The following is a 20,821-nucleotide window of genomic DNA, read 5'->3' as shown; positions in this document are numbered from 1 at the left end:
CCGAGTTTTTATAGACATCGAACCGCTCTTACTGTTTTATTAGAACTTCTTTGTGTATTTTTTAGAAATGTGAAAAATGGTGTTTCGTTAGAAACATCAAACTTCTTCATTATTTCGAATTGAACTTATTAGTTTTATTCTCTAGTAACCAGAAAAATACGATTTTTCAAAAAAAAAATCAAACTGCTCCATTTCTCAAATTGAACTTCTTGGTTTTATTCTCTGTTCACGAGAGAACCTGAGTTTCATTATATACATTGAACTACTCCGGTTTTTAAATTGAACTTCTTGACTTTATTCTTTAGTATACGGGAAAATCTGAAAGCGCCCCTTTTCCAAGCACACAGAGAGCGCCCCTTTTCCAACCAGAAAACATAAAATTTATAGTTTTCTGGCACAAACTATGAAGTACATCAGCAGGATATATCCTAGTTTAACTACTGTTTGCACCACGTACACATGATAGGAATATATAACTTTGCCCACATATGTATGAATTTTTAAGTGGCCAAGTGTAGTGCGAAGACCCCAAAAGGGCAAAATCCAACAACTCGTTGAACTAAAATTCTGCGGTGTTGTACTTCTAATTAAACTGAAAATGGCTCATACTGTCTTACAAACTCTCCCTTGACCTGAAATCTGTGCTAAACTTGACTGATTAGAAAGGTTTCTACCAAAGCATAACACCAAACATTTTTGTACGTTTCACACACACCAACAGCAGCTAGCAAGGAGCCGCGATGTCAAGCAGGTTCAATGTGCAGTAGCAGCTAACAGGATGGGGGAAGGAGGTGCACTAGTAGATAGCTTTAGAAATGTTTTCGTGGAACATCATAAGTGGACGCCCCACTACAAGAAACGAGTAGTGAACTAAGGAAATACATTGCAAATAGAACACATCAAGAATTTCTCGTTAGAATAAAAAACAGAGGACCACACGTACTCGAAACTGATGGAAGCAGTATTCTTGTTCATGGTGGCATTTTAGCAAACACAGGGTATGCGCCCCATATAGATATCTGCACAGAGTCAACACTTAGCTCTTCATGGCCATTGTCGAGCACTACACTGCTCCTCAAGAAGGGCACTACTTCTCATTCTATAATTACTGAACGTCGCCAATACAAATGTCTGAACTTCGACTACCATCAACTATTTTTGCCCAATTGAAAATGCTTCTTTTACGAAAATTGTTGTAGCGTACTCACGCACATAACACGCATGCACACAACCATGCCAGAGAAAGCCGAAGGGGAAAAGAATAAGAGTAGAAGTTCATTGAAAAAATCTTGTTCCTTTTCGTCACGCGTTTTTTCAGTAACAAAACAGCATGCATGGTCCTTTGCCACCAGACAATAGCATTACCTGAACTTTAACCCCCACCCAATTCAAACTGCAGCCCCCTCGGCACCACGCCCAGCATGCCGGACAGACGCACGCCACACCCTGCCGTCGTCGGTGTTGCATGCCTGTTGGGGCGACACTGCTGCATGTCGTGCACCATCTGCAGCTTCAACGGTTGAAATGGAAGTTGCGGGGGAAGGAAACAAAGCACCATAAGCTAGCTATAACGAAGGTGAAGAAGTAGCAGCAGAGGCTGTAGGTGCAGGGGGAGGGGTGTACTGCCAGAGAAATTGAGATGGCTGTCTAAGAAACTGACACCATGCTATATCAAAACATGTTATTTGTTATTTTTGAAAGCATCCGTGTTTGTAAAGTCTGGCACTGATCCAGGGAGATGCATCATCATAAAAAATATGTAGAGAACTGAATACTTGGGAAAACAAATTGAAGTATCTGCAGGGAGAAATCAACTTGAACCGGTAATACAGCCAAACCGTTCATCCCTTTTCATATAATTTCACACGGATGCAGAGTATACTGATCAAAATGTGTTTTTTTAGTACGCACATGAGACTATAAGCTTCAGATGATGGAATGTTGGTCACGGAAATTTTCTAATAATCTATGAAGAAGCTAAGAAATGAAAAACAGGGAAAAAACACTCTGAATGTACTAAACAAATACTGCACATCCTGAACCTTAATCCACATTCATTCTGAACTTCACCAGTACCCTGCAAAATATGATGAGTTGGTTCTCATCGTGGCACCGCTAGAAGCCAAGGCGCACAAATATGGAATGGGAGCAGGACACGCCGGCAGTTCTACTACTCCATGCGACAGAGTTCAATCATCTAAGATGGGAGTTGGAAGCGACAGGAGGAGGAAGGTCAGTGCGCGTTCGGAGAGAGGTCACCTGTCGACATGAACTTGGCAGGTGGATGACGGGGAGAGGTGATGTGCTGCCGTGGACGGAACCAAGCGGACGCAGGGATTCCGCCTCGGGGCGGCGTCTCTGTCGCTGCTCCTAGTCTCCACCAAGCAAACACCGAGGCCAAGTGCTTGCGGGGGTGGCCGTCTGGCCTGGTTGGCTCGCACGGGGAAGCCGGCGGGGCTGGATTGAGCGGGGCCACGGGAGGAGGCAAACGGGGCGGCGCCGGGAAGCCGGGAGGTGGAGGCTCGCGGCGGCCCAGCCAGGAGGTGGAGTCACGACGGCGCGTCTGTCGGGGAGGGAGCTGAGGGCGGAGGTGCGTCTGCCGGGGAGGGAGATGGGGGCGGCAGCGCTTCTGCCGCCGGAGGGAGGTGGGGACAGCGGCGAGCTGGGGAAGGCGGGCCGGCGGCGCGCCGGGGAAGGTGCACGGGCGGCGGCGCGTCGGGGACGGCAAGCGGGCGGCGTGCTGGGCAGGGCGGGCCGGCGGCGAGATCGGGGAAGTTGGGGATAAGGTGCGGCGCGGCATTTCTTTCTCCTCATTGGGCCGGTTCGGCAACATCCATCGGGCCCTATATAAGGGGGCGCTGCGATTATTCTATATGTTGTTGTTCTGTATGCAATCCCATCGCACAACACACACGTCTTGATAAGTTGAATCATTTCTGTTCTCTTGTGTCAACGTAAACAATTCGCTCGAGTGAACCGCGTGTCGTATATCGCACATACCTTCATCTGACCGTTTCTTTTGTGTTGCCTAATCACAAACAGTTCATCCGAATGAACCGTATGCTGTACATCGCACACACCTTCATCTGGCTGTCCGTTTCTTTTGTTTCTCCTCATCGAAAATGGTTAATTTAACTGAACCGTATGCCCTGAATCACACAAGCAACTAAAACCTGAAACGTGTTTGATGCATCCTCCATCGCAAACGTTTTGCACCTTTTTTGACGTTTTTTTACACTACTGTTTGCGATTACGGCATCGCACACAGTTTCATCAAAGGGTCTCTGATCGTAGTGTCGCGTTAGCAGCATCCTGCAGTAGTGTACACCCCTGTTATTCTGCGGCGACGACAGCATCACACCGCAGCCGAACCAGTGAACCCTCGTACTCCCCTCTGTGTGGGTATCCACTGCCGCGTCTTTCCCGGCTCCGCGTCGTCCCATTCCTAGGCCTCGCCGTCATCCACTGCCCTGGTGCTCTCGGCATGGCGTGGTCAATGTGTTCAAGGAACGACTTCCATCGGAAAAGTACTATACGTGGAGAGGCTGACAGCTGGGTCCACGGGCGCAGCAAGGAAGTGCCACCTTATTACGCGAAAAATAATGATTCCTCCACCTGACAGTAGGGACCCACCGGACGGGCCACCGTATTTCGTGAAAAAAATGTTTCCCCCCTGACTGCTAGAACCCACCAGCTACATCTTCGCACGCAAGGAAGTGACTCCTTCTCCTCCCTGGCAGTCGGGACCCATCTGGTCGAAGCGTACGTAGCATTGTCATTTTGGTCGCGAACGTGTACATACATATTGATCGATCGGTCTGTCTGCGGGCTGCAACGATTAACCGTGGCCGAGTAAGGAAGGGCACGTGTCGTAGTAGAGGCGCGCATGTAGCATGTACACATACGTACAACCAGGGTGCAAGAAAGTAAATACGACCACGTACGTACATACGGGCGGGGTCTCGAACGCCTACTCGCACAGACGTACGGCCAGGGCTCGTGTACATGGCTGGGTCGGAACAGAGAAACTGCGTCGTCGTGTTTGTCGGGAGGCAACTGAATGTGTCGTGTTCATCGGGAGCCAACCGGCTTGGACAGAACAGCCGAAACGAGGCCTGGCGTACCGCAGAACAGAGGAAACGGCCTTGTGTTCGACCGCCTATGGTCAAAACGGGATCTTGTTCACCGGGAGGGGTGTGGCGTACCGTAAAACGGAGAAAACGGACTTCTCTTCAACCTCCTACAGTCGAAACGGGGTCCTGTTAATCGTGAGGGGTGTGGCGTACCGCAAAATGGAGGAAACGAACTTGTGTTGGAGCGCTACGGTCGAAACGGGGTCCTGTTCATCGGGAGGGGTGTGGCGTACCGCAAAACGGGACTCCACGGGCTACTGTTCATCTACCGTCGACCTCCTCCAGCCTCCACCTGCGACTATTCATCCACGGCGTCTCCCCTCGTGCCTCCACCAGCTACTGTTCATCCACGGGCTCATGTTCATCCAGCCTCCACCGCTCCTCCACCGGCTACTGTTCAACCAGCCCTCTCCACGGGGTCCTGTTCAACCACCCCTCCACGGGCTACTATTCATCCAGCCCTCCACCGGCTACTGTTCAACCAGTCCTCCACGGGGGTCCTGTCCATCCAGCCCTCCACGGGGTCCTGTTCATCCACCCCCAACCGGCTCAATCGGGGTCCTGTTCATCCAGCGGCAACAACCTCTACTACCACGGGATCCTGTTCATCCAACCCCCATCGAGAACTGTTCATCCAATCCCCAACAACGCTCACTGTTCATCAAGAGGCAGCAGGTTCAATCGGCTTCAGTTAGCAGCAGTAGCGAAGGAATCGCTCGATCGGGTTCAGTTAACAGCCAGATCGATCGATCGCTCGGGTTAAGTAACGCGTAGCCTGCAGTGCAACCGCTCGAGTTCAGTAGGCGAACGCCTCGCTCGAGTTCAGCTAGAGCCCAACACTCGCACCCACACGCGTACGTGTACGAGAGAAATGCGCATCGCTCGGCCCCAACCACCCACCGTAACAGGGAACTCCCCAATATTTTTTTTGCCCTCACTTCTACCATGGTTTTTCCATCATGGACAGCCCAAAGAATGTCATGCAACTGCGTCTCCGGCCCGCTCACGACAAAAAGCCCATTCTCTGTCATGATTTTTTGTCAAAGAAGTAGGAGCCCACCACACCTATGATGATACCGGGTTTTGTCACAATTATCGTCATAGAAGTGTCATAAGCATGACCGGAAAAAAATTCGTTCAGCCCAAAGTGTCACGGATGTGTCTTTTTTTGTAGTGTTGGGTCTGATGGTCCTTCTCTGGTAGCTACAAGCATTTACCAGGGGATCTATAGGTGGGCCAAAAATTAGCATTTACGCATTGATAGGAACCTAGGACTTCATCCGAGTTAGTCAATTTGCTACTGGAAAAGTATGGCAATGTTGATAAATTTAAGGCTAGTTTCTCAAAACATTTGTAGTTGTCGTCTAAGAGCTTTCGCCTTGCCAGGCTTGAGAGCTGATGTTGCTAATTCCTTCCTTGGATATCTGAGCCTTGTTATCTTTCCCGGTCAATATTGTGTTTCTCAATGAGCTCCAGCACTCTAAACATACTATGTTCAATATGCTCCTGCATTACGAATGATGATAAAATCAAGGTTTGTTTCTCGAACATTCGTAGTTGCCGCCTAAGAGCTTTCGCGCAGCCGGGCTTGAGAGCTAATGTTGTTTGATCATTCCTTGGATGCCTGATCCAATCCTGGACATATATATATTTGCTTTAGTTCCATTTGCAATGTGTGCCCTGTGATGATTATTTAGGGCTTGTTTCTCAAAACATTTGCATTTGCTTCGCCCAGCCAGGCTTGAGAGCTAATGTTGTTTGATCCTTCCTTGGATGTCTCGGGGCATATATGAGTCTCATCTTCTTTCTCTTTATGTTTTGGTCTTTGGTTCTCATCTGCTTTCCTTTTGTTCTTGAATAATGTTGTTTTATGTTTTTCCTCAATATTATGTCTAGTTAATTGGCTGGAAAGTGATCAAAAGAAAGAACAAAACACACCATCTTTCGGGATTGATTGGTGTCTCCTATGTGCCATGATGTCTAATCTGTAATTCAGACACCATGCCCTCCAGATTTCCTTCAAAATATAAAAGTTTTACATTGTATGGCTTATATTTGACCTATGTTGAAATTTTAGAGACCTGGATGTTTGTGTTCATGTTTGTCCGGTGATGAAAAACCTGTTAATCATACCATCTTTCGGGACTGACTGGTTGCTATGTGTCATTCTGCAATCGTGAGTACAAATTCAACAGTTTTTGAGTGTTAGTTCATGTGTCTTCCATTCTTTATTCTTCACTTGCACAATCCCTAGTTCTTTCGTACATATTGGTCAATCGAAGATGATTTGTCAAGCGGTGGCATCGTCGTGTTGTTTTAAGAAATGGGCAGCTCCTTCTCATTCATTCTTACAGTTAATGGACCTGATCATATCAGGACAATCGTTAAACCAACAGGAACTAGAATCGTGGTCTGCGGATTTGGCCCCAAGCGGAACATCTAGAAGATGAACACGTTGTCCCCTGCCTCCCTACAAACTCGAGCGTCTCAAACAACGCCGCGGGCTTGAAAGATTTCTTTGTGACAACCTCACCAATTTCTAGCCATTGTATTGCTTCTGCAAATCCCGTCGTTTCTTCTCTCACGACGACGTCATCTAGTTCCATCTAGGAGATCCAAATGTGTAGCATATCCTCAAGGGAGACCTCTCCCCTCACTCCCCCGGAGGAGGAGCTCTGCGATGCCATCTCGAAGTTATTCTCCTGCAGATCACCGACGAAGTCATATGGTGGAAATGATTAGAAACCCTCACTATGATGGTGATTGCCTTTGGAGTACAAACGAGAGGGTAACTTCATGGGGAATTGTTTTTCCCTTTGTCCACAAGTTTTTTTTTGTTGAAAAAACCCTTTGTCAACAAGTTCACAACAATATGATGAGAACCCCCGCGTGGCCCAGAAACCCATGAAAACCTCGTCAACCCATTTGGTACGCAGGGATTAGACGACCTAGCCCCGTGATCCGCGTGAATCCTTTTCAATCCACGCGAGTCACAACCCTCGAGGAGGGTGGCTCCTATTTCCCGAGTAGGTCAGGGAATACCCTACAAATGCGCACCCCCTAGCTGCGCAGATATGGGCCGACCCATATTCGGGTTTTCACACGCCTTTCTCTCGCCTTTTTTCTTTTTTATATATTTTTCCTTTCGGTTTTTTTCGCTTTTGTTTTTTCTTCTATTTCATTTAAAATTCGTTTTCTAGATTGGGGAATAATTTTGGAATTCCAAATATTGTTTGAATTCATGATTTTTTTTAATTTTGGGAGAAATTTATGAATTTTTTTATATACATGAATATATTTTTAATCGACGAACATTTTTGAAATTTGGGGGAAATTTCGAAATTCGTCAGCAATTTCTCAAATTGGTGAACAATTTTTGAATTGACAAACATCCTTTAAAATATTGGAACAATATTTTTAAATTCACGAACATTTTCTCGATTCGTGAATATTTTTTAATCAGAGAACATTTTTTGGCATACGTGAAACAATTTTTGAATTCATGAATATTTTTCAAATGTGAATATTTTTTGTAATTCGGACCAATTTTAAAATTTTGAACTATTTGTTAATGTTTTTGAAATCTGGGAGCATTATTCAAATTCATGAATTTTTTCGAAACCTGATTTTCTTTCTAAAATTTGTGAGTTTTTCCGAAATTTGTAACATTATGTTGAAATATATGAAATTTTACCTAAATTCGTGATTTTTTTGGCAATCCCAATTTTGTTAAAGAAGCGAAAAAACAAAAGCAGAAAAAACAAGAAGAAAGAAAAAAAAGCAGGGGCGCCCCAGCTCGCACATGGGTTTGCCGAAATCACGTGCCTTTCTCTCACTCTTTTTCTTTTTTATATGTTTTCCTTTCGCTTTTGTTTTTCTTCTATTTTATTTTTCATTTTAAAGTCGGAATATTTTTTAGATTGGAGAATAATTTTGGAATCCGAAATATTTTTTGAACTCATGGACAGTTTTAAATTTCGGGAGAATTTTTTTAAATTAATAATTTTTTGAAGTAGATGAATATATTTTAAATTACGAACATTTTTTAAATTAGGGGGAAAATTGAAATTCGTGAGAATTTTTTAAATTGATGAACAGTTATTGAATCGATAAACATTCTTTGAAATCTGGGAACAATTTTTTGAAGTTCATGAACATTTTTTCAATTCGTGAATATTTTTCATTCAGAGAACTTTTTTGTGTACGTGAAACATTTTTTGAATTCATGAATATTTTTCAAATGTGAATTTATTTTGAAATTCGGACCATTTTCAATGTTTTTGAAATCCGGGAGCATTTTTCAAATTCATGAACATTTTTTGAAACCTGAGTTTTTTAAATACATGACATTTTATCTAAATTCGTGAATATTTTTTGCAATCCCGAATTTTTTATAAAGAAGCAAAAAATAAAAGCAAAAAAAAGAAGAAGAAATGAAAACAAAGAGGGGCACCCCAGCTCGCACATGGGCTTGGCTAAAATCGCGTGCGGGAGGTGCGGGGGTGCGCGTTTAGGAGGGCGTTTCCTATTTGACGCCCGCGAGCGTCCAGATACTGCACTTCCGCTGAAGCGCTCGAGAGCGCACCGCGAAACGGGCCGGCCCAATTCCAGCGTCAAAGCAGGCAAAATGGTGTTGGGAACCTTCTAGAAGGATCCTTCAACCAATTTTTTTTCTTCGTTTTTGCCGGTTTTCTGGTTTTCTCCGTTTTCCTTTTTTCTTTTTTGTTGTGTTTTTTTTCTGTTTCTGCTTCTATTTCTTTCCTTTTATTTATCCTTTTTCGTTTTTATTTTATCCTTTGTTTTCAAAAACATTTTCATTTTGCTCATGATTTCAAAAATTGTTCATAGTTTCAAATTTGGTTCACTTTTTAAAAAATTGTTCACAATTCAAAAAATTGTTCATCGTATATCACAAAATTATTCAACATATATTTACATTTTGTTTAGCGTAGATCACAAAAATTTTCAATGTGTAGTTCAAATTGTTCAGCGTATATTACACAAAATGTTCAATGTATTTTTAAAAGTTGTTCATCATATATCACAAAAAAGTTCAATGCGTTTAAAGTATTGTTCGGTGTTTATGACAAAAATGTTCAATGTGCAGTTAAAATTTGTTCAGCGTATATTACAAAAAGTTCAATATATAGCTAAAATTTGTTTATCGTACATAAAAGAAGCAATAAATGTTTGAATTCATAATTGTATTCATGTTTGAATAATTTTCACGTTTTTAAAAAATACGTTTTAAATTCTAGTATTGAAATTTGTTCAAAAAAACATTATTATTTTTTAAGGAAGATTAAAAATCGATATGCTGGTGCAGATAGCACTTCAAGGGTGGCGCCGTTATTAAAGACTTGCCCAGTCCCTTGATGCAGTGGTTGGCAACGCTGTTATCCAGGGTGAGGTCGACAGCTCGACTCCATCATACGATGGTATTTTTTCCGTTTTTATTATGTTCCCTCGACTCCTAGGAATGGGCCGGCCCGCTTGCGCGAAACCTTCAGCGAAAACTCCCCTGTTTGACGCTAACGAGCGTCGAACATGAGCTCTCGTTTAGGAGGGCCCGTCGAGCTCGGGGAAGCAAGAGACGGAGGAAGAACGCGCCGCCGCCGGCAGCCTCCTCGACGCCGGCGTTGTCAGCCCCCTTGCTATGTTGGGCTGTTAGTGAAGGGCTGGGCCCAGCCGGCCCGTTACAACAGCGACTACAAGTACGAGGGCCAAGGGACAGACGAGGCATCCGCGGAGGATCACGAACCCGGCGGCGGCGGCTCTCTTCTTCTTCCTCTCGCTTTCCTCTTCCTGTATCCCAGTTCGTGCTTGTAACCATGGCTAGCTACTGTAATTCGGGCTTGTAATCGAGAGACATCTAGTTTCCTTAACATCTGGTATACAGAGCCAGGCACCACCCTTCCCACTCAATTTCCCCCAATTTTTCTCTCAATTCCACCGGCGACGACGCCATGCCGTCTGTCAAACCACCAGAGTGGGATGCAATGTCTGCCAATGAGCAGCTGTTGTGGTATCTCAAGCGATTATGCGCTCAGGCGGAGGAGGTGAGCTCAGTGTTGGGGCTTGCACGGGTGGGTGACCCTCCCATGGCCAGCCCGCTTGTCGATCCGGCGGCCTCAACCACGACGCATGCCTCGTCGGCGCCCGCCCCCGACGTCCCCAGCTCCACCACCAAGGCCCAGGAGATCCCCCCGGTCGCCCATGATGCAGCCCCGGTGTGCATCGCGATGGTGCCCATCACATGTTCGACGGAGTGCTCGACCAAGGTCGACACCACCAACAGTGTCGGTGAGGTCCATGGCGTCGCCACCGCCGTGCACCTCGAGCCAACGGTCGACCCCATCCACCAAGCAGTCAAGCAGCTCGCTCCGGTGCAGGCAACGGCCCCCATCGGCACCAACACTCCCTCTAGTGCCGAGGTCGTTTCTCCCGTGAAGACCACCACCGACATCGACCCCAAGGCCGGCGTGCAGGAGCTCAATGCCCTCTCTGTCAACACCTCCACCCGAGCGACGAACAAGGTGGACCACCGCGTCGCCCTCATCGTCCCCAACGACCTTGCTGCACCGACGCTGACCGGGTGTTCGATGAAATGCTTCCCTCGCGACACCAACCATTTCAAGTCAGTGCTCCACCTAGCCGTTACTCCTTCATCGCCCACGGCCATTGTCAACACCTTCCCCGACCAGCCATCTATGTTGGGCAATGGCACCAAGGACATCATCGCATATGTGTTGCCCATAGAAGAATTGCAAGCGGATGAACTACAATGGCAACCATGGCCGTCACCTACACGAGTGAGGGTCAAACACATGGCACTCCTGTTCAGGCCTAGACCGTGGCCGTCGTTCAAGTCAGATTTGGATGCAGGCTATCCGCATGAGCCATATTCAGTTTCTTGTGAGCTGATTTCCATAGAAGAGACTTTCAATTTGCAAGCTGATGAAATTTGGCACCATATACCTGATGATCCAAGGTTGCTCATGTGGCCATCAACTAGTCCGAAGAGTTTAAGCAAGACAGCAGTGGAACCTTCAATACATGTTCAGGCAACTACAGAGCAGTACAGGTCTTGTTTGAACTACCAAAAGGGGAATTTAAATTTAGTGCTCCTGGTTCTAGTGATCTACATATCATGAGAGAATCCTGGTGGTGTCTGCAAAGTGCGCAGCAGAGAACATTTCTTTTAGAGAAGGTTATTTGTTGGATCCCTCTGGTGCCAAGATCTCTTCCTACTCCGAGTCAGCAGCTCATGCAACAAAAAGACACTGTGAAATTCACTGATGCAGAACGGGTGCCAGTTATATATTCTTTGCAGTCATACTATGAGTTTCATGCTCAAGCTCGACAAACTTCTTGTACCCGTAGGTTCCTTGTTTCAACTGAGCTGCAGAGTTATCATGGAACCAAGCTACGACCAAAACCATGGCCACTGTTCGAGTTCAATCAAGACACCACCCAGCTGAAGATAAAATGGGCATCTTTTTCATGCAATTGCCGAACAGTACATGTGGGGTTCGAGCACTGCATGTGTGGTCAGCTCTATCCAAGGGTAATGAGCGTGCCAATGCACTGGCAATTTTTTAGCCAAGAGCAATTGAAGGGGAGTGGGCGTTTTGCTAGAGAATGCAAACCTGAACAATTAGATGGTGGTTCAAGAACCAAACTTCAGCTTGCCATACTGACCAATTTTCAGTGCTGCTTCTTCAAACGTACACCAGATTGGATACTATTGATCGGGCTACCTACAGAAAAGAGAGCATCAAAGGACAAAAATCCATTAGTATGGGCACTTTTCCAAGATGCTCGAGCATATAGGAAATTGGATGAAACTTATGCTGTTGTTGTTCACAAGTGTGAGCAGAGAACTTATCACGACCGAGGTTTGCTACTCTCTTTCAATCAGAGACCACCTGGTGCGTATTTTGGACAAATGGCAAGTCTAGGTACTCCTGCTATATCTGTAGATGCTTCAGTGCAGCCCTGGGTGATTCCCACTTATGCAAGCGTACAGATTGGTAACACTCAGTGCAAGTGTGTGTGCACTACCTCGGGCTTATTTGGCAAATGGTTAGAGAAGTATGGGAGCAGTAAAAACAGCAAGGTTGTTTGGCAAGCATCTGGACCGGATGGTCGATTCGGAGTAGCAGACTGCAATGCTACCAGCAATAGTCTAACTAGAGAACTTCCAGTACAGCATGTGTCGTATGAGCTTGTGCTATTCCTGGCGTGTCTGCTGGACATTTTCAACATGCAACTTGATGCCTACAACAACATCTGCTTCCTGTTTAAACTCTATTCAGCTTCTCCGCTCCACCAACGGGGCGGTTCTTGGGATCCTGGAGGGCTCGCATTGCGTTTGTCACTGGAATTGGCTCGTCGGGAGGTCTTTGCAGGAGGGATGTGTATCATCATCTTAGTTGTCTGTTTCCTCATCCACATGAGCAGCATTTCACTGCATCGACTGCTTGGACTCCAATCGACTCAAGGGCATTTTCAAGAAGGGACGGGTGTCATCACCGTCGCTGCCATCTTTGCGCAAAGCTCCACCCACCACAAGTGCTACCTCGGCTTCGACCGCGGCGGTGTTAGCCACGACTACGCCATCACCACGTTCTTCGACGGGATTTTCATCGGCCGCAAGTACTACCTCCCCATCATTGCAGTCTACCTTGACTTCGGCTACCGTCGCGGCTCCAACCAAGCCCAGGAACATCGAGCACCATGGGACCCAGGCGATCCTCGGCGATGTCGGCTTGGGGTCAAGCCGAGTCTCACGGAGGGAGGGATGTCGGCAACTGGATCATGCAGGGTCCTTGAGTCGGCGAAGAAGCAACACACGATGCATGCATCGTGCACGCTCTCCCGTCCCCAGATACCCGCTACCGGCTTGAGGGCAAGCCGGCTGTTTTTTTAGACAACGTCGCGAGGCTTTATTAATTCGTCACAATGTTTACAGGGACGGAAGGTAGGTTCCCGGGATGGCCTAACCAAACACGGTGGCCACCACCGAGAGATAAAGCATGCCTCGCTAAGTTGTGAGCTTCATAGTTGGAGCTCCTAAAATCATGTCTAAAACTACAAAAATCAAAAGATGAGGAATGGGCTATTATTTCATGTACAATTGCACCGTAGCTCGCCGAATTATCCTTCTGCAGATCCTCCACTACCACTTTGCAATCCGATGCCACTTCAATCCGCCGCAAATATAGATCATCCGCCAGTGCCAGTGCTTCTCTGATTGCTAGAGCTTCGAGAGTCGGTGGGTCTATAATGTGTCTGAAACCAAAAGTGGAGGCACCGATGAACATACCTGTTTGGTCTCTGCATATCACCCCAATCGACCCGTATCCCTGCCTAGACACAGCTGCGTCAACATTCATCTTAGCATTGCCCCCAGTCGGGGGTATCCACCTCTTTGGGTTCTCGGTTCTATGCACCATCACGCCAGGGTTCTTGGCATTTACCAGCTGCAGCTCACCCAAGTAACAAGATATGAAACTACTCACCGAATGGGGTGATTGATAGATGTTCTCATGTATGGCCTTCCTCCTGACTCCCCATATCGCCCATAGTGAGACCACCAAGCGATCAAATAGCTCCTTAGATAATATTTCATGAATTGCAAACAGCCAATCCTTCGGGTTCTCCTCTCCCCGCTCTAGCATATGATACACCAACTCTTCGGGGGCCAGCGCCCATACACTTGCAGACATGGGACATGAGATCAGAGCATGCTTCCATGTGTCCACGGCTCCGCAGAGTAGGCAAGTATTTTCTGTTGCCATGTGACGGTGCTCCAAAACAGTTCCTGTTGGCATTGACTGCCTGGCTAAACGCCATAGAAACATCTTAAGCTTTGAGGAGACTTGGATGTGCCAGATCATAGACTAGTTGTTGGATTCGCTGAACTCATGTGAAGTCCCGCCCTCCTCATTTAGCCATGCCTCTCTGCTGTGCTTTGTCTTGAGGATCATGTGATAGGCAGACCGAACACTGAATCTTCCTCTAGGATCATGATGCCACGCCTAGAAATCCTCGACTCGGCGCGTACACAGCGGGATTTTCAGAATTGCCTCGGCGTCAAAATGAGTGAACACCATTCGAACCAAGCCCTCGTTCCAGCAAGCAGAAGTACCATCGATGAGCTGTGCCAGTCTCTCAGGAGGATTTGGGACCAGAGATGTTATAGGGCGCTTGAAACTGTCCCGAGGAAGCCAGTTGTGTTGCCATATTTCCGTTGATTCACCATCTCCTATTCTGCGCACCACACCTTGTGCTAGGATATCGCGCCCATCCAATATCGCCCTCCATATCTGAGAAGGGTGTGCTCCAAGTTCAGCTTGAAGTAGAGAGCATTCCGGGAAGTACACCGCCTTGAGGATTCGAGCGCTGAGAGATGTGTCATCTGTGAGTGTGCGCCACGCCTGCCTTGCTAACAATGCAAGGTTGAAAATTTCCAAGTCTCGGAAACCCAGGCCTCCCAATTGCTTCGGCATGGTTAAGATATCCCATGCTACCCAGCTAGGTTTCCTCTTCCCTTGCTTAGAACCCCACCAAAACTGTCGAATAATCGAAGTGATACTGTCAGAAAGACCCCTTGGCAATCTGAAACACGGCATCGAATACACGGGGATCACTTGTGCTATGGATTTAATTAAAACTTCCTTGCCAGCAGAAGACAGTAACTTCTCCATCCATCCTTTGATCTTTTCCCAGACTCGGTCCCGAAGATATTTAAACGTATCGTTCTTCGAGTGTCCAACATCTGTCGGGCCGGCTGTTAAGGGGGAGGGGATGTCAGCCCCCTTGCTATGTTGGGCTGTTAGTGAAGGGCTGGGCCCAGCCGGCCCGTTACAACAACGACTACAAGTACGAGGGCCAAGGGACAGACGAGGCATCCGCAGAGGATCACGAACCCGGCGGCGGCGGCTCTCTTCTTCTTCCTCTCGCTTCCCTCTTCCTGTATCCCAGTTCGTGCTTGTAACCAGGGCTAGCTACTGTAATTCGGGCTTGTAATCGAGAGAGACATCTAGTTCCCTAACAGGCGTCCTCCTACGGCTGCCTGCCTCCCCCCCCCCCCCCCCAGGGGGTTCCTCCCCTCCCCTCCTTTCCCCTAGGTTTTCTTGCCTCCTCCCACCATGGCTGCCTCCCGCGAGCACGACGCTGCACCGACACCGACGAGCTCCTGGGCTCCTCCCAAGTTCTATCCTCCCGACCTCAGCTTCTACCCATGCTCCTGCTCCCTTCGTCGCTGCATCTAGGCTGCCGGAGCGGGCTGCAATTTTAGTAACACTAACGACCTGCAGGAAAAACTACTCCTAGGCAGCCAATCTTTCTTTTTTTCAACTGCAAGTTCATTGAATTCACAATGTGATTCACTGGTGGCTGTCGATGTGTAGGTTTTGCAGTTGTGCTGATTTTAAAATTGTGTGCTCACATGAATCTAGTGGTCTTACCGTAGAACGATTGTTCTACGGTCTTTGGTTCAAAAACAAAATCTAGTGGTCAGTCCTTTGACTTGTGTTGAATTGAACCTCATTACTTTATTATAAAACTTTAGTCTGTTTCGGCATTGAACTTTGTGCTCAAGCCTTTGTACACTGAACTGTCCATGGTAGATAACCTAGCGATCGATATGCAGCAACTGTGTATTATTGATAGAAGATACCATGTTCTAATATTAACATGTGGTGCAAATAAGCGTTGCTGTTCTGTTCTATCTTTAAGGGCCGTAATTTAATTAGTTCTAGATACTGGAGGATCGGATACTTTTTTCAAAAAAATTGTCCTTCAAAAGCTAAATACACTCGGACCAGTGTCTCTTTAGAAAGATTGTCTGGTGTTGTTGACACTACAATTGTTTTATTTAATAAGCTTTCAATTTATTGCTGTTCTGCCAAATATCAGGCAGATTCAATTATATTCCCGCTCAAACAACTTTGAACATGTTGTTAATATGCCTAGAACGAAACTAACACTCACTACTTTCAGTTCATGCTAAAGATGTGCTATTTTTTCACTAATGACTTTGTTTTAGTTGCTACTACTAGTTCTGTTGCAGAGAGCATGCAACAGCAGCCTAAACTCATTCTCTCTCAGTTTCTATGGTATAGAAGTTAAGAGTTTGATGGGTTGTGCATCAAACAGGCTGTGCCCTTTGATGGCCCTGAAGTGTGCCTCTTTTGCCTGTACTAATGTGCTCTCAAGGAAGTAGCTAACTAGAATTTGTTTCTTGTTTCTGTTAAAAAAAAACATCAATGTCTAGTCTGTTTGATATATCTTAGTAGCAGTAGTGCATGCCAAGGTAAAGTATATACTACCACATGTCCTTTGTTGAGGTGAAGTTTATATCCTGGCCAGCTTTCCTTTGTAGCCTCTGTTCTTGTATTATCTTGGTCACAAAGCTGTTACTTGTAATAATGGATGGTATAAATAAAATTTTGCAAATGTTGATGGTAGTTGCATAGAAAACGTATTTTTACCTTGTGTGTACAGTTGGAGGGAGTACTCAAAAGAAGCAAGCATTTTACATTGATTCATGCCCAAGCTTAATTTTGGTGAAAGAAACTTTTCTGCTTTGGAGTTTGGGATGTGTTACCATCTCTTCCAAGTTTTGTATATTAAATGTCTAATTCTCAGATTGATATTAAACATCTTGTTCAGTAAACTGCACTGAGCATGTCGAATAGTGGCAGCTTAAGACATGGTACACGAAACTAAAAGAACCATGCTAACTCGTCCTCACTTCGGAACTCTCTCTAGCATAGTATCTGCTGTGACATAACCACTTTTCTTCTTCTGTTTCTTTACCTTCTTTTGTGTTTTCAGATTGCTACCAGAGTAAAATCTAATGTCATGTTTTACTTTGTCGAACTTCTGAGGATTGGGAGTGCGCTTTTTGTTCTGTGCAAATGGAAGTCTTAGATGGATATATTTTCTTTCTCTTTGGTAAGCTTAAAAGGCCCAGATGGCCAGGTAGATTTGGGCATGTTCAGGTGCTACATTCAGGGAAGAGAAGTTCAGGTCATCCCTTCCCTTAGCCATGCAGAACGGCTTGCAGATTCTGAATCTCTTGTGCCCTGCAGAATCTAAGTTTCTGCACTTGAGATTTTCTTTGGCCCTGCAGAATCTATGCAAAATTATCTTGATGGAGTACTATCTTGTTAGCAAATTGGTTTAGATAACCAGTCCCATTTCTTCAGGCTTGCTCGCCTCGCAGAACCCTGACAAAATCCTAGCCGGTCTCTGCCGGTTGCCGCCACGTCCACCATGGCCGCTGCCGCACGTGGAGGAGGAGGAGAATTTATGAACTACGCCGACATCGAGGAGCAGTTCAACAACATGGCACTGGAGGGTCCGTCCGCGCAGGACGGCATGGGCTGCATCGTCAGCCTGATCATCTCCTGCCTCCCCCACCCTTGGTCCCCGCGCCCGAGGCCGACGACTCCTCCGACTCCGATGACGACCACTTCTCCCTCACCTCCTCCGACTCAGAGGACGATGGCGCCGACGGGCCTACTGTCTTTCCAGCAGCGCAGGATGGTGATGGCCAGGACCACTTCAGCCGCCTCCCGCGCAACCTGCTCTCCAACATCATGTCCCGCCTCCCCACCAAGGAAGCCGCGCGCACCATGGTCCTCTCGACCCGCTGGCGCTGCCGCTGCGTGTGGGCGGCGACGACGCCCACTTCAAGGCCGCCGAAGGGCACAGCGTCTTCGATGCCGTGCGCGGCATCTCGCTCTGCGTGGCCGCTCACCCTGGCCCCATCCGAGCGGTGCGCGTCACCCGCACCTCCTTCTACGAGCAGGAGTACGCACTCCAGCGCCTGGTCGCCAGCCTCGCCGCCAAGAAGATCGAGGACCTCATCCTCTACAACCGCCCCTGGCCGATCAACATGCCGCTCCCTGAAGATATCCTCAGATGTGCCTCCCTCAGCCGCCTCTACATAGGCGTCTGGAACTTCCCGGACATTCCCATCGCTCGCCGGCCCGCCTTCCCAAACCGCCACGAGCTCGGCCTTTTCCACTCCATGGTCGAAGACAAGAAGTTCAACGCCTTGCTCACACACTGCCCTGAACTGAAGATCCTCTCCTTTGCCCTCTCGTACAACTACCCTTCATGCCTCCGCATCAAGTCCCGCAGCCTCCGTGTGGTGTTGGAATGGGTATGCACCTTTGATATAATCATTGTTGACGATGCCCCCTGCCTGGAGCGCCTGCTCTTCGAAAGCTTTTCCGGGCGGAGGAGGCCTGTCAAGATTGTCCACGCATCCAAGCTGGAGGTGCTCGGGTTCTTAGACTTCCAGCTCCACACGCTCGAGATTGGCGGCACTGTCATCAGGGTAACTGCATCTTGCAACTTTCGTGATCTGCACCTAAATTCGTTACGTGATTGTGCAACCAAATCATTTTCTGATGTTCAATTTGCCTCAATGGCAGGCTGGGATGACTATGAAAGATGGCGCCATGCTGCCAAGTTTGAAGATACTGGCTGTCAAGGTGCGGTTTTCGCACGACAAGGAGGTCAAGGTGCTGCACATGATAGAATGCTTTGGATCGGGACCGTTAGATCATTCCGGTGAACCTACCTTCTCCTTGTCCAGATGAGCTCGATCCAGTGCCGGCCATGGTGAAGTTGGTCGGTGATGGCAGAGAGCGGATGGCGGCGGTGGAGCTTCCCGTGAGCACTGCGCTAACCCTAGATCGGTAGGGATTGTAGGTGGGGATTGTGGCAGCGATTAACCTCGTAAGTCGTGTCCCGGTCCCCACCTCTGTTTATATAGCACAGGTCACAGAGGCCCACCAACCATGGTTTGGTTGGGCGCCCCCGACCAGGGCGCGAGTCAGGGGCCCGTTCGACCCGTTGGGTTCGAACGGGAGAGAGATCAACCTAACATTCTCCTCCTTGATCTCAACTTTACTTTTAACTTTATACTTTCTAGTTTATTTGTTTCGTCACATATTGGTACATAGAGCATGTTTCATCGTCACAGCTTAATTGCCGATAGAATCATACAGCTACAACATATGTTATGTTCAGAAACAAAATCTGTTCCTTTTGGTCCTATGCAGGAATCATAAGGCTTTCCCTTAAACCCATGCCGGCTAAGTGTTCCTTGAACACATTGGGGGGGGGGGTAAGTCTTTCGTTAGCGGATCCGCAAGCATGTCTTTTGTCCTTATATGCTCGAGACTTATAGTTTGATCCTGGATTTTATCTTTCACAACATAATACCTTATCTCTATTGTTTTGGCAGCATTACTCGACTTGTTGTTGTGAGCATAGAATACTGCGGGTTGGTTATCACATTACATCTTTAGTGGTTTGTGAGTACAATCTACCACTTTCAAGTCGGGTACAAATTTCTTTAGCCATATCGCCTGCCCCGTGGCTTCGAAGCATGCTATGAATTCTGCATACATCGTGGATGATGCAACTATCGACTGCTTTGAGCTTTTCCACGAAATAGCTCCCCCAGCGAGGGTGAATACATATCCTGACGTCGATTTTTTATCATCTTTGTCCCCCGCAAAATCTGCGTCTGAATACCCTTTTATCTCTAGGGAATCACTTCTCCTGTATATTAGCATGTAGTCCTTCGTGCCTTGTGCATAACGCAATGCTTTCTTTACCATCTTCCAGTGCTCTATGCCTGGATTCTCTTGATATCTATCGAGTATCCCGGTGATAAAAGCTAAGTCAGGGCGAGTGCACACTTGTGCATACTGTAACCTGCCAACTGCCGAAGCATATGGTACTCCTTTCATTTGATCGATCTCGTACTGGTTCTTGGGACATTGGAATTTCCCAAAACTACCGCCCTTGACTATAGGAGCAGGTGTGGCTTTACTCGCATGCATATTATACCTTTTAAGGACCTTTTCTAAATATGCTTTCTGCGATAGTCCTAAGACTCCATTGTACCTATCTCGATGAATTTCTATGCCCAAAACATATGATGCTTCATCAAGATCTGTTATGTCAAAATTTGAGGATAGGAATTTCTTTGTTTCTTGTAGTAGACTAACATCACTGCTAGCAAGCAGGATATCATCCACATACAAGATTAGGAAAATATATTTCCCATTTTTAAACTTTGCATAAATGCAATTATCCTCAATATTTTCTTTAAATCCAAAACTTTTAATCGTTTGATTAAACTTTAGATACCACTGTCTAGAGGCTTGCTTTAATCCATAAATGGATTTCTTCAGACGGCATCCCATATTTTCCTTGCCTTCCATGATAAAACCTTTGGGTTGTTTCATGTAGACATTTTCTTTTAAATCCCCGTTGAGAAATGCCGTCTTTACATCCATTTGATGTAACTCTAAATTAAAATGAGCAACTAATGCCATTATGATTCTGAAAGAATCCTTACATGAGACCGGAGAAAATGTCTCATTGTAATCTATCCCTTCTCTTTGTGTAAATCCTTTTGCCACAAGTCTTGCTTTATACCTTTCTACATTCCTTTTAGAGTCATACTTTATTTTGCAGACCCATTTGCAGCCTACTGTTTTGGCTCCTTTAGGAATTTCCTTTAAGTCCCAAACATCTTTGGAACTCATCGATTTCATCTCGTCTTCCATTGCCTTCATCCACTTCGATGAATGAGGGCTTCTCATGGCTTCTTCATATGAGGTGGGATCTTTTTCTGTATGAACTAT

The 20,821-nt window shown here is 46.6% G+C and overlaps 3 non-coding genes and 2 pseudogenes across 3 annotated transcripts; all 5 read left to right on the top strand.

Moving 5' to 3' along the window:
• The first annotated feature begins 5,444 nt into the window (after positions 1-5,444).
• Positions 5,445-5,565, top strand: LOC123146492 (small nucleolar RNA SNORD14). The gene has a single exon (XR_006472755.1). It is a non-coding gene; the product is annotated as a small nucleolar RNA SNORD14 (small nucleolar RNA).
• Positions 5,566-5,645: 80 nt separating this feature from the next.
• On the top strand, positions 5,646-5,765 carry LOC123146493 (small nucleolar RNA SNORD14). The gene has a single exon (XR_006472756.1). It is a non-coding gene; the product is annotated as a small nucleolar RNA SNORD14 (small nucleolar RNA).
• A 273-nt stretch (positions 5,766-6,038) lies between these two features.
• LOC123146519 (small nucleolar RNA SNORD96 family) lies at positions 6,039-6,135 on the top strand. Its single transcript, XR_006472774.1, has one exon. It is a non-coding gene; the product is annotated as a small nucleolar RNA SNORD96 family (small nucleolar RNA).
• A 100-nt stretch (positions 6,136-6,235) lies between these two features.
• Positions 6,236-6,318, top strand: LOC123146513 (uncharacterized; annotated as a pseudogene).
• Positions 6,319-15,212: 8,894 nt separating this feature from the next.
• LOC123143737 (uncharacterized) lies at positions 15,213-18,878 on the top strand (annotated as a pseudogene).
• Positions 18,879-20,821: the final 1,943 nt, after the last annotated feature.

This window comes from Triticum aestivum, chromosome 6D (assembly GCF_018294505.1).
Source record: "Triticum aestivum cultivar Chinese Spring chromosome 6D, IWGSC CS RefSeq v2.1, whole genome shotgun sequence".
Lineage (NCBI taxonomy): Eukaryota > Viridiplantae > Streptophyta > Magnoliopsida > Poales > Poaceae > Triticum > Triticum aestivum.
The sequence above is the reverse complement of the archived record's forward strand: the minus strand, read 5'-3'. Positions and strand labels throughout refer to the sequence as shown.